Source organism: Asparagus officinalis, unplaced genomic scaffold (assembly GCF_001876935.1).
Source record: "Asparagus officinalis unplaced genomic scaffold, Aspof.V1 AsparagusV1_Un672, whole genome shotgun sequence".
In the NCBI taxonomy this organism is placed as follows: Eukaryota; Viridiplantae; Streptophyta; class Magnoliopsida; order Asparagales; family Asparagaceae; genus Asparagus; species Asparagus officinalis.
In genome coordinates this window covers 27073-49157 of record NW_017972933.1, presented here as the reverse complement: position 1 = coordinate 49157, position 22085 = coordinate 27073, and the positions used below count along the sequence as shown (strand labels likewise).

General features: G+C 39.5%; 1 long non-coding RNA gene across 2 annotated transcripts; it reads right to left on the bottom strand.

Annotated features, from left to right (window-relative positions):
• Nucleotides 1-3089: 3089 nt before the first annotated feature.
• On the bottom strand, nucleotides 3090-21403 carry LOC109828050. 2 transcript variants are annotated; one of them, XR_002243575.1, is made up of 4 exons: nucleotides 21128-21403; nucleotides 20908-20995; nucleotides 19918-20003; nucleotides 3090-3186 (listed from the first exon to the last, which is right to left on the bottom strand). It is a non-coding gene; the product is annotated as an uncharacterized LOC109828050 (long non-coding RNA). The 2 variants fall into 2 exon arrangements; XR_002243574.1 differs by lacking the exon at nucleotides 20908-20995.
• Between the last annotated feature and the right edge of the window lie 682 nt (nucleotides 21404-22085).

Sequence of the window (22085 nt, the reverse complement as noted above, 5' to 3'; positions counted from 1 at the left end):
CAAATATGCTTTGGACTATACAAACACTGTTAACATCTTCTATAAAGTCCATAAAAACATTACACAAGTTTTCAGAACTTGATTTGAGCTAAAATGTCAAATTCAATATGTTTAAACACATGTATTTTTAGTATGTTTGAATATTACAGAGATTTCACAAATTATAAGAGCAATTTGAAAAATTCTTTTTCCAACATGTTCATATTCATAATTATAAACTTTTTCCAAAGTTTTATATTTTTTAGAATTTATTTGTTATTTTTAATAGGACTTTAAAATTCAATTTAAAAAAGCAATACATGCTGAAAATTGGTTATCAGTCGACTGATAAAACTGACTGCAATTGCTAAAAATCTCTGTTTTAATTCTGGTCGACTGACCAATTGACTGATGAGGTCATCAGTCAATTGATCGTATTATTTGTTGACCGATGAGCTGCCAATTGCCTATAACAGCCAGCTTATCAGTCGACTGATGAGAGCTGTCAGTCGACCGATAAGCCCCAATGGCTATTTTTCCAGCTTTTATTATTTTGTCCTTTTTGCTGGATTTTCTTGGGTTTTGTGCCTTGGTTTTTCATCCTATATATACCCCCTATTGTTTCACTTCTGAAATGATCAAAGAGCTTAAAAGTTTGTTTCTTCTCAAGTTTGAGTTTGGTGTTTGTTTACAAAAGAGGAAGCTTGCATTGTCAAATTAAGGAATTCATCCTCAATCTTCTTCATCCTCTTATTGTGTTTATAGAAAATTTTTTCTAACTCTTTTATCTAGCAATTTATTATTAATTTTCATATTCTTATTATTGCTAGTTTATTATTTGAGTTAGATTTTATTTGTACTTATTTTATCACACCCCCCCTATTTGAGCTTTTAGTATTTCATACATCATATATTGGGTTGTGGGATTGTGATATTGTGAGAGTGACCCTATTTGAGCTTTTAGTATTTCATACATCATATATTGGGTTGTGGGATTGTGATATTGTGAGAGTGAGCTTATATTGTGTTCTCTCATATATTGGGTTGTGGGATTGTGATATTGTGAGAGTGAGCTTATATTGTGTTCTCATCTATTGTAGAAAATAAAATCTTGTATTTGAGCCTTATTATGAGTAATACGTTGTAATACACTTGTATACCGAGAGAAGTGTGTGGTGAGAGACGGGGTCGGTTCCAAGAAGTGTAGGGTCGGTAGTAAAGCCTAGTGAGAGTTTGTAATTACGAACACTTGAGGAAGGGGACAGGGGCTAGGCCAACACTTAGAGGGTGTAGAGTGTGATTGCAAGTGTGTAAGTTATAAAGTTTTTGGTGAACTAGAAAACCGAGTTGTGAGGTGTAAACGTTATTCGGGTGAGTGTAGAAAACCCGATTGTGATAGTAGAGATCTACTCGAGGTGAGGAGCGGATACGTAGGTCAAGTGGTTGACCGAACTCCGTTAATATATTGTGTGTTTGAGTTTGCTTTGGTGTTCTTTTATTTGTGCTCATATCATATATCGCCATTCTTGCATTGTTTATTTATCCCACTATATTATTTACTCTTGTCTTTATATCCTTGCATATATCTTATAGTGTATCTCATTGCTAGGATATTGCCCTTTGTATATATTGCTCATTCTTGCTCATAACACATTGTATATCTATCTTGCAAGAATAATTTGTTAATAAATTTTAATCGGTATTAATATCTAATAAGATTAGCATAAACCCTATTCACCCCCCTCTAGGGTGTTGTCATTACCTTAATTGTAGGCTAATGAATAAAAGCCCAGAAGAACTCAACATCTCATCTCTCAAAAAGCCAAAGAAGTCCAAGCTCATACACACAAGTGAAGATCAGCCGAAGAACAAGATGACTGAGTATCGATATCAGTATCGATAGCGGTATCGATACCCGTATAGATACAAAGTTTACTGTTACGGATTAAAGGCTGAAATTGATTAACTTGAGAATCAAGTTTAATCCAAGGGTTTATATTGCCTGTAATACGTTGTAAATAGGGGTAGAGAATGAGGGGTTTGGGTGTGAAATATTTTGTAAAAACTCTTTTTAGAGATGATGGTTACTCTTAATTGAGAAGACCTTCCAAATTATAATTTTTTGTTGCAATTATTAAAGAAATATTTTAACATCTTTATATTTCTCTTTTCTTCTCTTTTTTTGAATATGAAGATGAGTGTAAGATGAAGATGAAGATCAAAATAAATGTTTGCTATCACCATGAGGCTAGAACTCTCTTGGAATGTAAATTTTCTCTTTGTTAATAAATTTATTTTTTGCTTTTTGTTCTTGTTTAAATTAAATAGTCAAGAGGCTATAACACTATTGCCTTAGATTTATTTTTAAGCTTGTAGAGTATATTTGCTTTTATGTCTTTACTTCTTTGCTTTAAATTCTTGCATTTATTTTATACTTTAGATTTTTACAATTTATTTTGTAGTTTAGACTTTATTTTCTTGTACTATTCGCCTTGAGGCTAGAACCCTCTTGAGATTAGTTTTTATTTTTGTTTATTTTCCTTTTCTTTGATTCACCTTGATGCTAGAGCACTCTAGGCAATGCCTTTTTTTAAAGAAGTGGAACTAATACTTGTAGGAACTCTAGGCAATCCTCTATCTTTTACTTTCTTTATTTTTCTCTTTATTCTGGATTTTCCTCTCATTTATTTATTGATTTTACATCCTTCACCTTTTTTTCTTCCCTTTTGTTAGTTTTGTTTACATTTACATACAATCACTCTCACTCTCTGTGACGCCCCTGTTTTCATATATGGCTGCAATCCAAGATAAACTCAGAGATGTCAAACCTACCATGCACCCACACTGTACGAGAACAAGTTTTACTTATTACAGCAATATCCTCTAGTAGAATCAAAATAAAGTGCAGGTACAGAACAGACAAAAGAAAGGAAATAACTACAATAGACATGATATAGAAAGAAGTATCTCATAAATAAATCATGTCTTAATGAACAACCTGGAATACATCTGGTATCCAAAATGAATAAATATGTCTCGGCAAGAAATAACTAAAAATCGTACTAAGACACACTGCCTTTACACTATGAAATAAACTCTAAGGTCTGAAAAAAATATAAAACTACGGTGGTGCCTCTAATAAATCTCATGTGATGGTGATTATACAAGAACTCCGTCATCCTACGACTCTCTGGTACTCCGAATTACCTGAAAGAATATTAGAAGAAAAAGAGCAACAACAAGAACGTTAGAGCGCTATAGTTGGATCACCTCCATCCGCTCCAGGGGAAGGGCTGCTAGATGGAGTGGAGACTCTATTTATTAAGCATAGTCTACCTAGATTATTTTTCCCCGTATCTAATGGAATTAATATTTAGACACCTACAATACGAAATGTAGTACGTCAAGTGAAATAATCCAAGTAAGGAAACCCTCATGTATATACCATATGTCCCAAATTGTAAACATCTAAACATTAATACCGAACTAAAGATAAACAATCTATATGAAATCAACAATTAGAAATCCACAACACGAGACTGGTACGTCGAGCGATATAATCCAAACAAGGAAACCCTCATGTATATACCATATGTTTCAAATTGGGAATCGCTATTTATTGATCTCAACTAAGAAAATAAAGAAAAAGCAGTAAAAATAAGTAAAAACATCAACATATCATATTCATAATATCTTCCACTGTCACTGGGAAGATAGAATGAACACCGACACAAATCTCGTGTACTTTCAAATGCAAAGTACTCTGGGTCATATATTTCAGCAGTGAGTCAAAAACATAACTGGCATCCGCCAATGACTCGGGCTATCATTTAACTATCTCAATGCAACTTCGTGCAAGATTTTGATACTTAGCATTATCATGTGCAACAAACTACCCTGTAGGTATCCCAATCAGTGTACACGGCTCATTAGTCTCAGCGCGATCTTAGTGCGTAACATGAGTGTGGAACGACCTACCATATAAGTATCCTAGAAGTATGGCTCACAATCCTAATCGCACCCTCGTGCGGATGGACTGCTAGATAAAGCATCCAAACCCAATTCAATAGCTTGTACAAATGGAATATCGACACACTACCCTCGTAGTACTGAACTGAGCTTATCAACGATATCCAGAAGGTGCGTGTATAATATGTACTAAACTCTTTCTCAAAGTAATCGGGTCAAAACCCATCATAATTCCTTTCAACATACCCATGTGTGTGCTACTACACTATTCGTGAATTTATATATAAAGAAGTGCGGCTCGAAACCCACAAACATATCTCTAACAGATGCAAAATAAAAATTTAGGCAACAGCATTAGTAGTCGACTACTAGGCTTAGTAGTCGACTACATGTTTGGTGGAAAATTTGTGAAATGAAAATAAAAGAATTGTGTTTGATTTTATTCTCTCTAACTGCTTAGAAAAAGAATGTTTACAACTCTCTCAAACTCAATTACAATTTGAATTTCCTGATTATAAAAGAGAAGAGAATTGATCTGAATTCTCCCATTTGTTTAAGTCTGGGTTCTTCACGGTGGCGATGGAGTGCCTCCCTCGAATGATCGTGTCTATTTTGCTCTCCATTGACGATCTGCACGTCTCAATTCACTGGAACAACTAACTTGCGTGTTAAGTTTGATTAAGAACTCTTAACGAGTTTTAGAACTCAGAACGAGTTGAAACTCTGTCAAACAGAGTTGTTTGAACTGAAAATTCTGTTAATAGCTAAGTAGATTTATTTGTTGCTGAAGGATGCTCCAAGATTTGATCTTCTTATTGCAAAAGATCTGATATTTTGTGGATGATTGCCCCTAGATCTCTCAAAAATCCGAGAAGAATCAGCTAATCCAAACTCCAAAAACCCAACACTCTACTCTGTTGAGTTTTTTGGGGTTTTATAGGAGGATAATGGGTGTAACTGACCCCTTAATCCGCTCCTAAGTAGGCGTGATTCCCTCAGATCGTGGGAAAACACTTCTGAAACCATTCGACTCATGTTTGAATAAGTCAAATGCCTAGATCGGCATTAGGGACCCTAACTCTACGTCTTAGATTAGAGACGCAGAGTTGGGTGTCTGCTGGATGCTGAAAACGTAAGGTCCACTTGCGTTTCATTTGCTGAGTGTTGGAAACGCAGGGGTCGTCTACGTTTCAAGAACTGAAACGCAAAGATGAGTTCTGCATTTAGAAGGAGCTAATGTCTTGTAACCTCTTCTGTAAAGCGTTGCAAAGACCATTGTTCAATAATTTTCGCTTTAGTTGTTTTGAGGTGTGAGAGTCATTAGATTGTAACTCTCGCAGTTGATGGTAAAGACCACTGAATAGAGTTTTCATCAGTCGTCAGAAGAATCATTGAATTATAACTCCTCTCGATATATGTGAAAAAGTCCTCCATTTGTAACTTTCGTGAAATTCGTTTGATTGTAACTTTTATTATCGAAATATTGATTGAAGTTTGACAGAGACCAACTATCTGTCGTGATTTTTAGACAGCCTACAGAACCCCCTCCAAAGTTTTTAAAAGTTTGTGGTTGACCGGGATGAATTTTCAGAATACTTTGGATCCTAAGATTTTGTTGATAGATTGTTCATTCCGTCTGATTCGAAGATATTGTGGACCTGGTTTTTGGAACGTAGTGATTCCGCTTCTTTAAATCAAACAAGGTAGCTTTTGCGTCTTGATGAAAATGAACTTCCTCAAACAAGCTAAAGCCCATCGTTATTGAACCAAACAAGAATGATGATGATAACGAATTTGTCTGGATTCTTGAGATACTCCACTCAACTTGCGAAGAGGTGTATTCTTCGAATTTTGTCTGGATCCTTGAGATACTCTACTCAACTTGAGAAGAGGTGTATTCTTCAAATTTTTTCTGGATCCTTGAGATACTCCACTCAACTTATGAAGAGGTGTATTCTTTGAATTTTGTCTGGGTCCTTGAGATACTCCACTCAACTTGCGAAGAGGTGTATTCAGTGTCCAGAAAATTCTTGTAGGCATTCATGAACACTCGACGTGCAACTGCGGGCATTAAGTAATAATAAAAGAGCAGATGATAGTGAAACTATCATAGAAACGCCAACTGCAAACTTGTTAACGAGGTCTTCTTCAGTGAGGTTAAGCATCTTTTGGCTTTATTAATCTTGGTTGGAATATTATAGCCATTCAGAAGAATGAGTTGCGCGACGGATCGAGCTCTATAATTTCAACATCATTGACCGTAACCTATCTGTACTTCATCCAAGAGGCTACATAGTTGCTTGTCATAAGCCAGTTTCTTCTCAGCTTTGGTCACCTTGATGGCCAATGTTAGCTTCTCTTTATTTATTTGAAGCTATGTCATAGTCTTGGTCGTCAAGATGTTCCTTTTTTTGGCATTTAAAACACATAAGTGAACTCTGTGCTTGAGAATTGAAACGCAAGGGTGAACTCTGCGTTCGGAAGTTCAACCAATACGAATGCAAAGGTCATGTTTGGGCAAGATTCTAGCCTAGAATCTCATCCTAATTTGACAGCTCACAGTTATCTATAAATAGACAACTAGGGTCAAACCAAGAGTCATTCAACTCTTCTCCATTCTTCCCCGAGTTGCTTAACAAAAAATTTTGTTTTTATCTTCGGCGAATACTGTTCATCTTCCTCATCAAGTGACATCAATGGTGCCCAAGAAGTAGATCGTGTCTCAACCCATCAGGCCCGCTGTCGCCACAGCTCAGAGCTCGCTTCCGTCTTCGCCGGCCGCGACGGTACTGTGACTCAGATAGGCATGCTGCCGCCTCAATTTCCTTTAGTCGGTGGTAAGTGTGATCTCCATGGTCGTAAAACTTGTTACAACGAGTTCTGAACTTTGAATCAATGAGGAGACTCGTTCAAATGACATAACGCAAGGTTGTGGCTCTGTCGTTTGAAATTTGTAGCATGAGGGTTTTGACCCCCGCGCTCAAAATTTTACCAACGTAGGGTTTGATCTCTGCGTTTGTTTTTGCTGACATAGGGTTTGATCTTTGCGTTTGCTTTTGCTGACGTAGGGTTCAATCTCTACATTTGCTTTTACTGACGCAGGGTTTGATCTCTGCGCAGGGTTCATCTCCGCGTAGGGTTCGATCTCCGTGTCTGATTTTGCTGACGTAGAGTTCAATCTCCGTGTCTGTTTTGCCTTTGTACTGACTGATTATTTTCTTCATTTGCAGTGCGTCACACTACTAAGACTCTTCCTTTCCGCCATCATTTTGGTCATGAAGGTGGCATAGATCAAAATATGACATTCAATCTACGCCAAGAGCTCCCTATTTTCTGTATCACTGACAAAGATCGTGTTGAAGCGATCATTCAGGCTTTTTCTGAAACTCTTTGGACATTGGTCACGGATGCCAAATTTGAAAGTCTGAGCCGTAAACTGTTCGTCAAACTAGCATTCTTTTTCAGGGACTTTGTTGATTTTGAAACAGGTGTTGCTTATGATGGGGATTACAAGTGGCTAAGGAAAGTTGGGGACCGTCACCTCTTCTTACCCAATATGGAGAGGATGTACCCGATATCATATTTCCATTGTGCTTCCATTCTAAGGTGTATGGATTAGGACCTTGTCAAGGAACAAGACGGAGTTGACCTTGGAATCTTAAATTTCCAGGGGGTTCGCACAGTGGGTTATAATAGACAAGTGACAACCTTATGACCAGGCTTGTTCGTCAAAGAATACCCAGTTGGTGATGTGACCAGTTCGGCGAATACTTTTGTTAAGAGATTTATGGCGAATAAAGGAGAATTTCCAGCACAAGTATTCAGATCTCCTGGCTGGATTCACTCTTCGGTGATAGGGTGGTGGACCCGAATAACCAATTTTGTTTTGGAGGAGTTGGAGACAACTCTCACCCAAACTGGCTTGAAGATTCCTATGAGGGCTACTAAATATGGGATCATTCAGAGCACTATCACTTTTTCTCTATCTTGGAGCGATACAACCCTGAGACTTGCACTTTTTTTACTCCAGTAGGGGAATTGGGTTTTGCTCTTCACAAGATGCATGACATCTCAGGTCTACCTTTCAGGGATTTACCATATGAAGAATTTGTTCCGGGATCAACAAAACTTAAAATTTTAAGAAAAACTAGCCCCGAAGTTTACTCCACTCTCTGGAAAGTTATGTGTTACTTCCATATCTGTATGCAGTAGATGGGGGCTCGAGCAAGTGGTGTAAAACAAGTATCTTGGGCAGAATACTTGTTCTAGAATCTAACCAATAAGGGAGCTTCAGTGACCAGATTACCTGCGACTACTTTGGAGGAGATTCAGACCCGAATCGATGCTTCTACCTCTCATTACACAAATGAAGCCAAAGAGGACATTTTTCCTGCTTACACAGAGTTTGAAAGTTTCCACTATCAAGCTCAGATCCCTATCTCATATATGGCACTGTTGGTAGGATTTTTGATGTTGTGGTAAAGCGATGTGTCGTCCCCATCAGACAAAGTGGGAGAGGACTTACGTGGTTAGGATCCGTCATATTTTGTCAAGGGATACTAACTATCACATCTTACGTTGCTTCCCCGATTTTTAGGGTGGGGTATACGGGGCAACATTCCAGGATGTGTCAGGTCCTAACGGATTCACTCAGCTGAATGGGGGTGTTTTCCATTGTTTGCTCTACATCAGGCCAGGTTATTTAATTTTTTGACAAGGCGGGAAGTGTTTCATTGAACCCTATCAACCATATAGATTTGCTCGTCAATTTAGATATGACCAGCTATATGTCGGGAATGCTCGACCTTAACTTGCGATTGTGAGTAATCTATATGAAGGGGCAAGTGCTTGGTACTATTCAGTGGCTGGTTGCTCCAAGGCCATCTTCAAGCTCCCTCACAAAACACCTAACTCTTACACTTCTATGGGTTTCTGTAACTGGTATTCTGCTGCTTCTCAGGTCTCCGGCTACAATCTGAATACATCTTGTTTGAAGGAAATCAGACGTATGTATGCATCCCAGAAGGGATCCAAGACATCTCATCTGAGAGGAATTGATGAGTATTTTTCCTTTGAGAGCGCAACTGTTAAAAAAGGGGAGATGAAATGGCTGAAGTCACCCATGCAGGGGATCACTCGATAGCTGATATTCCTGCAGTGAGAGCTGCTGGTAGAAGGGCTCTTACAGCAGATGAAGCTGTCCAGTATAATAAACGAACTCGTCGAAAGTTGATGGTTGAGTTTTCTCCCCTTAAAGGCCAACAAAAACCAAAGTTAATGGGAGACGCTTTTAAGTCTACAGAAGAAGAAGAACAACAAGAGTCTTCCGTCACGGGCCTTCCACACAGAACTGGGCTTCGTTCAAGTAGTCCAGCCCTATCTAGTGAAGCTTCTTCTTACCATCCCCCTGAGGGAGAGGAGGATGAATTAATGATTATAGACGCAGAATCTGCTCCGGCAGCGGGCTCCCACGAGGCTCCTATATTAGACCTAAGGGGCCTCGAAGGGAATCAATCTCCTTCTTCTTCAGCACTAATGCTACAGACTGGCGATTCAAGGCTTATCCAGACAACGGGACTCATGACTAAATCGGCTGCCGTCATGAGTCCACTTGAGTCTTTAGCTGTGCGTGATGATGAGGAGAAAGTAGATTATGAAGCCTCCTCATCCGGTGATGTAGCTGATGGTGATGGAGATAATGAAGGCACTGAGGTTGATAGCGTCAGGGGGGGCGATGAGGAGGATGAAGAGTGTGATTCTATAGATGTCATCACTACTTTTGATGATGATCCTAAGATCGCATCTGATAAGGCGTCTGCTCATATTCCTTTTTTTATCACCCATAAGCCTGGTTTATTTAGAATTCCCTTGCACTTTCCTTCCGTGTTCCGACCGTTTTTGCGTGCAGGTTCATCCAATCTGATCCTTCTGGTATTTTTCTTTTTGTGTACTAACTGCTTTTTTGTGTAGGATCTCCAACTCATAAAATTGCTGACACGACTTTGCCTTCCGACTAACAGGCAATAGCTACTTCTCTCCCAGAGCAAACACAGACAGCGACAACTCCTTTGCAAGAGAAATCTCCTCCGTTAACGATTTCTCTCAAGCCTGCGGAGACGGAGAGTACGCAAAGCTCAGCCCAGGCAGGGGCACTTATGGTTGTCCCTTCAAGTCCTTCACAATTGAATGTCGTAATAGCTTCTCCGGCTTCTTCACCATCGTCACCAACTATTCTCACACCGAGATCAACAACTTCAGGTGCCCCAGTGAGGTCCTCTATTGTTTCTCTAAGTCCGGTGGTCATTCCTTTCATGCTTAAAATTCTCATAAGGCAGTTGGAGGATATGATGAAGATGATGATTGAGGAAGTTAGTACTGGACGAGCTTCATTTGATTCCTTTAGGCTAATATTTTTGAACTATCTGAGTAGCATCCAGTGTGTGGACAACGCTCAATGGCTTCAGTACTGCTCAGACAATGTCTCTCGATTGGAAAAGGACTTGAAAGCTTTAGAGGAGCTACGCTGTGCTGATCTCACTACTCAGATTACATCAACCTTTGCTGATATCAAGGCTGAGGCAGCTCATAAGTATGAAGTTCTTCAAAAAAATATAGCTGAAAGGGAGCTTGAGATTGCATTTTTGTAAGGGCAATGTGTTCAGAAGAAACAGGGTGTGGTTGCTTCTAATACTGCTATACAGTCGTCTCAATCGGAGATCGATCGATTAGAGGTGGAGTTAGCCTGATACAAGGCTGAGCTTGGTCGAGAAAAAGAAATTCTGAAAAGGCTCACGGTTGAAAGTGTGAAGACTTACGCCACTTATCGCTCATTGATCTAGGCTCTTGAATTTGCCCAAAAGGAAGCTGCCACGGCGATGTCGGGCGAGCATGCACTTAAGAAGAAAGCCAAAATAACGGTACAAACCGCTCATGAGGAGAAGCTTTCTGCTATTAAGTCCCGGCTCGCGTTTTTTAGTTTTACGGCCCCAGAAGCTTAATTATGTATTGCTCTTGTTGTTTGATAAGAACAAGACTTTGCATCACTTCTTAATGTTTTTGAATAAAATAAAAAGAAAATGATGTTAGCTTTTCATTATTTCCTTCACGTGTCGTGTTTCGACTTACAACAATGAAGTTATATGAGGAATGCCAGATTTAGAAAATTCACTTCATTATCATTTAAGATAATTCCAGAAAATTTCCACCTACTGGGGATAAGTACTTGTCATTCCCTTAGGATAGGACTGACTAGTAGAATTCTTCCTGTGTTATGTTTTTGCTTTAAACACTGAAAGAAATATATAAGTACCAGAGGTGTGGTATTAACTTTGCATGAATTTTCACATGGAGTGAAGTTCAAAATTTTTTCCTTGTTACCACTAGGGATAATTCCGGAAAGAGTTTGATCTGCTAGGGATTTTATGGGAACACTTGTTATTCTTATGTAGAGGAATAAAAAGGTTCAAAGAGGGGGGTTTGAACTTGTTAGAGGTATGATGTTAACGTAACAGCAATTTGTAGACTTATCATCCTATTGAAAGAGATTGATAAGTGGATTGGATCGTCAGAGGTAAAGTGTTAACGTGACAGGAAAAATGTTGCGATCGGGGAAATTTTGAAGACTTATCGCTCTATTGGGGAGAGTCGATAAATGGATTTTGTCAGAGGTGTGATATTAATATGACAGGAAAAATGTATTATGAGCCAGGTAATTTTGAGGACTTATCGCTCTATTGGGGAGAGTCGATAAGTGGATTTTGTCAAAGGTGTGATATTAACGTGACAGGAAAAATATATTGTGATCGGGGCAATTTTGAGGACTTATCATTCTATTGGAGAGAGTCTATAAGTGGATTTTGTCAGAGGTATGATATTAACGTGACAGGAAAAATATATTACGATCGGGGTAATTTTGAGGACTTATCGCTCTATTGGGGAGAGTCGATAAGTGGATTTTGTCAGAGGTGTGATATTAACTAATTTTGAGGACTTATCGCTCTATTGGGGAGAGTCGATAAGTGGATTTTGTCAGAGGTGTGATATTAACATGACAGGAAAAATATACGCTCTATTGGGGAGAGTCGATAAGTGGATTTTGTCAGAGGTGTGATATTAACATGACAGGAAAAATATATTGCGATCGGGGCAATTTTGAAGACTTATCGCTCTATTGGGGAGAGTCGATAAGTGAATTTTGTCAGAGGTGTGATATTAACGTGACAGGAAAAATGTTGAGCAAGATTTGGAGGGACTTAGCGTTTCGTTGGGGAGGACTGTTAGATGATTTATCCTCAGAATGATGAATTTTGGTGTTACTTGTGATTTGAACAAGATTTTAAGAATTTTATCATTCTGCTGAAGGGAGTTGATAGATTAGGTTATTTACCACTCTGTTGGGGAGAGTTAGTAAATTGATCATGATTTGAATGATTCAGAGGACTTATCATTCTATTGATTAGAATCGATAAGTTGATTTTGACAGAGGAATTGTCATCACATTGGGAGCGATGCAAGCTAAATTCAAACTCTATGGGGGATGATGATTGTTAGAAGTGTAGAATTACTCTGATGAGAGTTTTGTCAGCTGAAATAACTTAGATTCTGCTGAGTAGATGCAGAGGTTTAACAACACCTTGTTAAAAGAATTCATGAACTTAGAGAATAAGTGTCATGTTTGAAAACACAAAGGGGTGGACCCTTTGTTCAGAATAATTGCAACGCAAAGGTGACCTTTGTGTTTGAGGTTCGAAACGCAGAGTTAAGAACTCTCATAACGCAGGCCTAGGACTAGCATTTGGGAATTTGAACACATAGGTGACCTCTACATTAAGGTTAAAGTCCAAAAGACTTTTACCCATTAACGCTAAAGATAGCATTTCTAAAAAAATGGTTAGGATTCTCTCCTAGAATCTCGTACCACTTTAATAGCTTGACGACTGTTATAAATAGACATGTATGGTCACATAAAGAGTCATTCAACTCTTTCCACTTTTAGCTTGATTCTAAGAACAAGAACCCTCGTTTAATTTTGACAGAATCTCCGGCGAACTTCATCCTCTCCAATCAACTGCGTCAATGGCGCCTAGGAGGATGAGTTCTGGCTCCAAGAAGATCACCAGGGTGGCTTCAGAGACATCGCCGACTGAGGACGGCGGTGCTATCATTGCTTTTGTGAGCACCTCATCACAGCCGCTGTGTGGGCCTCCTTATTGTGGTAAGTGGTGGTAATAATAACTTGTTTTGACAAGTTTTCTAAAAACCCTAAATGGGTTCTTGACAACAAGGAAGATGACCCTTTTTCTTGTAATTAAAATGCAAAGTTAGAACTTTGTGTTAATTATGAACTCTGAACGCGGGTTTCGACCCTTGCGTTGGAAAAAGCGGGTCTTGATTTCTGTATTTGAGAACACAGATCTTGACCTCTACGTTTAAGATTGAAAACGCGAGTCTTGGACACTGCGTTCGAGATTAAAAACATGAGTCTTGAACTTTGCGTTTGAGATTGACAACGCGGGTCTTGAAGTCTACGTTTAAGTTATTTTTATTTATTTTTCTTTTCTTTGATTCGCCTTGAGGCTAGAACCCTCTAGAAAGTTTCCTTTTATTAAAGATGTAAAATTAGTACTTGTGGAAACTCTAGAAATTGCATGAAACAATCTAGTGGATTTAATTCTAGATTCCTCATATCTCTAATTGAATCCTCCATCTTTTACTTTCTTTATTTTCCACTTTATTCTTGATTTTTCTCTCATTAGTTTCTTGATTTTATTTCCTTAATCTTTTTATCCCTTTTGTTAGTTTTGTTTACACTTACACTTTATCACACCCACTCTTTAGCTCTCCACTCCCAATCTTGTTTTGTTTTTATTTACATACAATCACTCTCACTTTCTTTATCTCTCCACAATCACATCCATCTCTCCTCAATCACATCCATCTCTCCTAATTGTCACACACACAACATAAGAACCAATTTTAAATATCTCATATAAACACCTTCCTTGTAGGATCGATAACTTTTATATTATAACAAATATGTATGCATATACATACATACATACATATAGTCACACACACATGCATATACATGTATGTATTTATACATGTATATATATGTGTGTGTGTATGTATGTGTATATATATACATATAGGTATATGTGTGTGTGCCTATATATATGTATGTATGTATGAATATGTATATGCACACACACCCACACACACACACACGTGTGTGTGTGTGTGTGTGTGTGTGTGTGTGTGTGTGTGTGTGTGTGTGTGTATATATATATATATATGTGTGTGTGTGTGTGTGTGTGTGTGTGTGTGTGTGTGTGTGTGTGTGTGTGTGTGTGTGTGTGTGTGTGTGTGTGTGTGTGTGTGTGTGTGTGTGTGTGTGTGTGTGTGTGTGTGTGTGTGTGTGTGTGTGTGTGTGTATATATATATATATATATATATATATATATATATATATATATATATATATATATATATATATATATATATATATATATATATATATATATATATATATATATACACACACANCATGGAAATGGCTACCATTTCAGGGAATATTCAAAATTTTAAGAAGAATCAAGATCTACAAGTTTCTCATATCTTATTTGCTGATGATATGTTGGTCTTTTGTAGAGCAAACATGAGATCTTTTCAAGGTATTAACAATCTCTTAGATTCTCTGGCACTTAATACTGGTCTGAATATTAACAGAAGCAAAAGCAAGGTTTTTTCAGTAGAGGGTGCAGAAACAAAAATGAATTAAGTTCTATAGTGGAGATTTCAAGAGGTTCTCTACCAGTAAAATATTTGGGTCTACCGTTATCAATCAATTATCCTAAAGCCAAGGATTTTCTTCCTTTAATTGATAAAGTTAGATATAAAATTGAGGGTTGGATGTCACACTCCTTATCTTTTGCAGGGAGACTGGAACTCATTAAATCTGTCCTATTTAGCTCCGCTGCTTACTAGTGTTCTGCTTATAATTTCCCTGAATCAATTGTTTAAAGTTTAGAAGCTATATTTGCTAATTTCCTTTGGAAAGGGAAACTTCATGCAATCAACTGGAAGGAGGTTTGTAGACCAAAACAGGAAGGGGGGTTTGGACTAAGGAAGTTGGATGATCTCTGTCGTGCTGCTGCTTTAAAAATGATATGGAGACTACTTAACAATTCTACACTATGGACTAACTGGATGAATGCCAGATACATCAAAGGGAAATACTTTTGGGATGCTCCAGTAAATATATTGGACTCTGGAACTTGGAAGCACATAACACGCCTCAAATCTACAGCTTTGTGTTGTATTAGAAAAAGTATTGGCAATGGTGAGACTACTTCTCTATGGTTTGATCCATGGATTCATGAAGGCAGAATTATAGATATCCTTCATAATTTTAACCCACAGCTCACAGGCACAGGAAAATGGTCTGTTTCTCTTATCATTTACAATTCTCAATGGCACGTTTCGCTTCCATGTCTTATCCCACTGAAGCAATCTATATCTAATATTCAAATCTCTGGCCAGGAGGATCAATGGTCTTGGCTGCCAAATCCTAATGGTATTTTTTCTTTTGCTTCTGCTTGGGATCAGGTAAGGACTATCTATTCAAATTTTGACCTATACAATGTGGTTTGGTTTCCTTACTCTAATCCTAAGATGGCTTGCTGCTTGATTAAAAGCTTACATAATAGATTGGCTACTAGAGACAGACTGTTCAGATTTGGGATTTCCTCGACTGAAGATTGTGCTCTCTGTTCGGGTATGAAGGAGTCTAGAGATCATCTATTTTTCCAATGTCCTTTTTCCACTTATATCTGGAAACTCTGTAAACTGAAGGTGCAAATTGATGCTACGGTTATTTATGACCTGAGAACTGAAGCAATAGAAATACAAAATAAATTCAAGGTGAAAGATAAAGCTTATATTTTGGCTAGATTGGTTTTGAGTGCAACAGTCTGGCATATTTGGCAAGAAAGGAACCGCCGAATCTTTCATGATCAGTAGATGCATAAGATTATGGTGTTTAGAAGACTATATAAGGACATCAATGTATTATTCCGAACCTGCTTCTGGAAGTCTGGAAACAATGTCATCCTAGCTAATTGGGGAATTGACCCCGGTTATCAGTGAAAATTTTCTTCCTTTCAAGTGTCTAGGAGCTATTTTGATTGTGTTAGTGGTTGTACAAATTTGATTGTTTGGCTTTTGGTCATTTTGCTTATCTTTCTAGAATGCTTAGTTGAGGGTGACAGCCTGGGTCCTCTCCCCTCTCTACAATTTCTTTAATTAGATGATAGTTTGACTAGCCAATTCTTATACTTATGTACTTGGTTTTAGTATCAATGAAATTACTTACTTTTCAATATATATATAGGATGGGGATGTGACACATCACTACCAAGCATAAAATTTGTGCTTGGTACCAAGCATACCCATATTTCTCTCTCTCTATATATATATACATAAATATATATATATACTCCACTTATTCAAAAGGGGGACCATATTAACGTGGATTAGGGAGTAGATGGTAATATGACACCTCACTACCAAACACAAAATTTATGCTTAGTATATATGAGAAAAATGTAGGAACTTGGTACCAAGCAAAAATTAGATAATCAAAGCCATGACCTCGTCCACTAGCTCCAATATTTATATCCGCTTCCACATCTGTGGACTCCTCGGCCATGACCTCGTCCATCACTTGCAAGAAGCCAGGTCCTTCGAAATAATCAACCGACTGAGATCTCATCCGACGTATGAGGTGGGGCCCTTCTTCTTCCTCCTCCTCCTCGAAAGTTGCACCTGGGAGTTCAACCGACATCTTGTTAGGATAAGTGAATAAAACCTTCATCTTCGGCTTCCTCAGAGCTGGCGAAGGTTTAGGAAAGTTGGATCGGTGAGCTCGATTAGCTATCACTAACTCAAATAATTCTAAGGAAAGGGCATCCGACAGACCTGTTCTGAGCTCCTCTTCGTCACCACTGACTGCGGTCTCTTGGCTACCCGCAATATCAGTTTTTGAGACTTCTTCACCAGAAGAAAACATAGCCTCTTTCGGCTTCTCCTGGCTAGAAGGACCTACATGTTCTTTTCTCCTTCTTTTCTGGTACTCAACATCATATACCATCCGAGTAGCAATCCGAGCCGCTTCTTTGGCTACTAATTCTGCAATTAGCCTTAGCGGGACGGGTTCGTTCGCCACCAAAAGCCACCGACAGTACAAGAAAGTCAATTCCAACCGGCATTCAGCACTTCGAAGGCTGAACCGAGCACCAGTACAACTCGTGATGCTCCATATCTAGGCCCGGGCACCATATACTAGTCCACCGTGAGTTTAAAGCTGTCGATTCGAATTCCCAATATATATCTGGTTATATCCAAGCTGATGGGTGAACCGACATGGTAGGTACGGCTCAATGTAACAATGGTTCCTCACTTAAAAAGTCAGGTAACCGGGTCTGATATTTATTAACCAGTCGAAGCAACCGACATTGAGGCAAGTTTGACCTATTCCCGGAGTCTCTACATCAATCAACGACTCACCATACTGACCTGAAAATCACAGAAAACAAGTAGGGAAGACCCAACACTTCTGATTCTTTAGCTGCCTCTTGATTTCTGAAAATCCTCATCCTTTCCATTTACAGTTCTCTATCAGTTAAAGTAAGGGTATAGACTGATCCGTAGAAGCTGGGGCCGACATCATATCAGAACAATGGAGGACAAACCACGCCATCAGATATGTATAAGGGAGCTCCACCTTGGTGAGAGGGATCTGATCCGATGGTGTGCCCTCCCCTTGCGTGAACACATTCACTATCTGTCGAAGCCCTCTGTGAATGTCTTCAACCATCGTCAAGAGGAGACATAGATTCTTTCGATGGGTGAGCAGGACGGCAGGATAAAGTACCTCCAGGAGCAGAGCGTCAGTAGATTGGTATGGCACCACACATTTCTTCAGCCAGATTGCGAGGTAGCTAGCTAGCAATGTCATCGGCTGGATGGGCGGCTGGATGGGCTTCACCGCCTGCCATAAGAAAGTCTGGAACTTACTTCCTATAGGGAAATTATGTTCGACGCTGATAGTAGTGAAAGACCAGGCGTTAGACTTCCTGATTAGCTCGTTGACTTCTGAAGGGGTTAGCGGCGTCAACTCATATATCACCTTACCCGAGCTGCTATCCAAGTTCCTGAACAAGTAATCCACAAACCTCTTCAAACTTATCTATGGTCGCGGCTTCTTCGACAATGTATCGGCACTTGCTAAGGCTATCTGGTAGTGACAGATGAGATCCCACAGAGTATTGTAGCGGTTGGGCGACCGTGACTTCAATAGCTGCAGTTCCCGGTTAGAAGGGAAGTATTCCTAATATACCATATTTCCCATCGGTAGACCAGAAACCTTATGCATCTCATGGAGCGCCAACCCTAACTCTCCGTACTTAGTGAGAAAAGTGTTCGTATCGGGGTCACAGAGCTCTAGCAGCGCTAAGAAATGAGGAACATTGATTGTCAGTCCATACATTGTGGCGCAGATAGCCACGTACAAACCACTAGCCTTCAGCTCCTCATCCTATCGGTTATGGACATAATTACTTAGAGGAGTCCACCAGAGCTTGTCTGAAGAGTGAACCTAGCCGTAGCACCGGTGACCTGTCACAAGCATCTCCCGCCCAAATCTTGTGAGACAGTTCTTTAAGGTAGTGGCAATGGTGAAGAGCTCACCTCTTGGCGGGTCGTTCAGCCCTAATACACCCGGATGCAATCTGGTTATATAATTCCTATCGCTTGAGCCAGGAACGGCTTGGGGCTTGGGGGGTGATATACCCACAATGAACGTGGTCGTGCTCCTCTGTCAAGCCCCACGACATCTCTCTCGAAATGGCCTGGCACCGCGGTTCGGTTAATGAGCGGTGGCGAGAAATCGGAGGAAGATATAAGTATCCACTATCATCATGATGCAACCATTGTTCGGCTCCAAGAGGCACGGCAGTCGGGTCTTCCACAGAGTCGCCAAATAAGTAATCTGGCTTCTTCAGGGGATGCGTGGAGCTAGGATCCTTTACTAAGGGCACGTCTATAATCAACTGTCTTAGAGTGTGGCGCTCTCCCTTCCACACCAGTTGGGGAAGTTCCTCAGGCGCACCCGGATTGGGGAGCCATTGGTACAAGAATTGGCTCATCAGTAGAGGCATAAGCCTCACTGCAGCGACGTTCCCCCGCATGAGCATTAAATGCCTTCGGGGGAAACTTGACTGAGGTAAACAATATGCGATTATTAAATACAGTCATAAATACCTATGTGGAGGTAGTATAGGCATTAAACTCACCTCACGAGCTGTGAGACAGAGTCACGACCTTATAAGTGGCGAGACAATCTCAATCATATCACGCACGTAAAGGACAAGACATATTACCGCGCGAACGATGCGATGATATACCCTAGCCCGCGTGACGTGACACAACATGAGATCACCTCATATTGACTTAAAACGTGTTTCAACCAAGCAAAACATAACTTTTGAAGAGTCCACCCCCACGAAGGAGGGTGGCGGCTCTTCCCAATTGCCTCACAAAGGAGAGCAAAGCGAGGATATCATACCGGGTACATAGTCATGATGACTTTTTAAAGGGAAATAAAAAATGGCTTATTAACTAGCCGAGACGATTAAGAGCTGCACTATACCCATGAAGCACGGGATATATTATCACACGAATAACGCGACAATATACCCGCCCTCCAGAATATAGTAAAGTAGAAAATCGCCCCGAGTTAATTCAGACATGTCTTTACCAAGCAAAACACATCTTGTGAAGTGTCCACCCCCACGAAGGAGGGTGGCCGTTATTCCCAATTGCCTCACCAAGGAGATCAAAGTGGAGTGCAATATGCAGTATGATATATTAATATTGAGTTCATGAATAAAAGAGGCAGCGAAAGTTTACCTATGCAAGTAAAAGGTGCTGGCTCAGGCGATTGAGTCGCCGAACGACCCCTCGGGACACGTAACCTCTTTGGAGACATGACTAATCTGCAAAGAAAATCAATGGTTCAATTATGTCGAGAAGTGAATACAAAAAGATCGTGCAACAAATCAAGCCAAATATCTCAGAGTTTCAGTTCAAGACATGCACGTTGCCAAACAAGAAAGCTCGACGTGCCTACAAATCCAGTTCTCGTGCATGACTAAAAGCCCAAGGATCGCAAGCCTAAGTTTGGCCAAATTCACGCATACAAGGGTTCGGCCATGATTACAAGTCTCAAAGGGTTTCCGTTATATCCCTCGCACAATTAAGTTAAGAGCTTCAATTCATGTTTGGGAATAGAAGCAAAGGGTGGATAAAAGCTCAATTCTTACACAATGGTTAAGCTAAGGGGTAGGCTCTGATATCCAAGTACAAGGTCTCAAAATTCCCCTCAAAGCCAAAAATCAAAATGCAAGAAGATGAATCAAAGGCACGCAATCATGTACCCAAGTCCAAGAGTTTCGGATCTCAAGATTAAGTTAACCAATTTGGTTAGCATCCAAACCGAAGTCAAATCTTCGACAATCACCTGAAGTTCAACTAAATGAGTGAAATGAAGAGTTCGATTGCCATACAAGTTCTCACACAAAACCAAGCAAAGAAGCTCAATTATCATGCATAACCGAGATTTAAAGATCAATTCTCCCATTCAAATTTACAGGTTTTGGGACACCTTCGAAGCCAAGGGTCATGGAGACTTCCAACGAACTAAAAAAAAGAAATAAATGGTTCAGCCATGCCTAAGTTCAAAGATTAGAGCCTCGATGTTTTCCTTGAATTGAGAACTTGATTTAATTCTTGTTCATAACCAATAATTCTCACAACCAAAGCCAAATTCGAGCTTAAGTTTCGGTTCACTTTTAAAACTAAAAGGAAAAAAGAGTTTGTCGAAGCTCTAGAATTAGTTACTTTTTTGAGACATGAGGCATGGGTTTACCTCGATCAAAGAGGTGAAGCTTGAGCAATTTCTAAACTCCTAAGAAACAAATTTCGAACCCTGTAAAAAAAAAGACATCTCTTTAGACCCAAAGTTCGGCTATCCCCAAAACACAACATAGGGTTTCATTTTTTTCCCTAAGAACTAGTGCCCAAGGTTGAAATCCAAATGAAATTGAAAATATAGACGTACCTGGAATCAAAGGTGGATGAATTCGGCCACGGTTAAGAGCTCGAACTTGAATTCTGGTTCGAACCCTAGGTTGAAGTCCCTTAACCTCGTCAGAATTGAAGAAGTGGAGGGGAGAAGAACTTGAGGAAAATCCCTTTTACGAAGAACAGAGAAGAGTTCGAATAGAAGAGGAGTTTTAACCTCAAGGGGGAAACCAAATTAGGAGGAAATTGGGAAACGATTGAAGAAGAAGAAGAAAAGTCAGATTTTTGGACTTAAAAAGAACTCAAAACAGGCCCTTGAACCGAACCCAAGTTGACTTGAACCGATCCCCACATATAAACTAGTAGCTCGCACGTGTACGATCCACCAAAAGCTGGCTCACACACGTGCGAGCTACGAAATGCTGGCTCGCACACGTGCGCCACGAAATGCTGGCTCGCACGTGTGGTGAGCCTCGAGGGTGCTTCGCATATATTTTTGCCCATTTTGAGTATTTTTGATGTATTTGGCACCCTTATTTGTACTCTAATGGGTATATGAGTCTAAACTATTTCATACCATCGACGGGAAGTTTCTGGAGAATATTGCATAGAATATTCTTAAAGATAACCCAACGACCTCCAACGGGTATATGAGGTTAAACTAATTCCCAAAACTCCTAGGAGTATACGAGTATAAACTGGTTCTCCTCGCTCCAACACCTTAAGAGCTGAAATTGTGAAGACTCTAGTAAAAGTACGAGTATAAACTATGATAACGCCGGCTAACGCATTACAGTAAAGGTCGATACCGATTAACGCATCGATAATTTCACCATAATAAGGCTAAGAAAAAAAATCTAGGTTAAAGAATGATGCCAAAGTGTTCAATCACATTCAGATATGAATTCCTAACAAAGATGATCAGTACAAAGCCAACTCAATGGCATGAGCTAAGTTCAGAAACTTACACACAATTTCAGTTCAAGACTTCAACT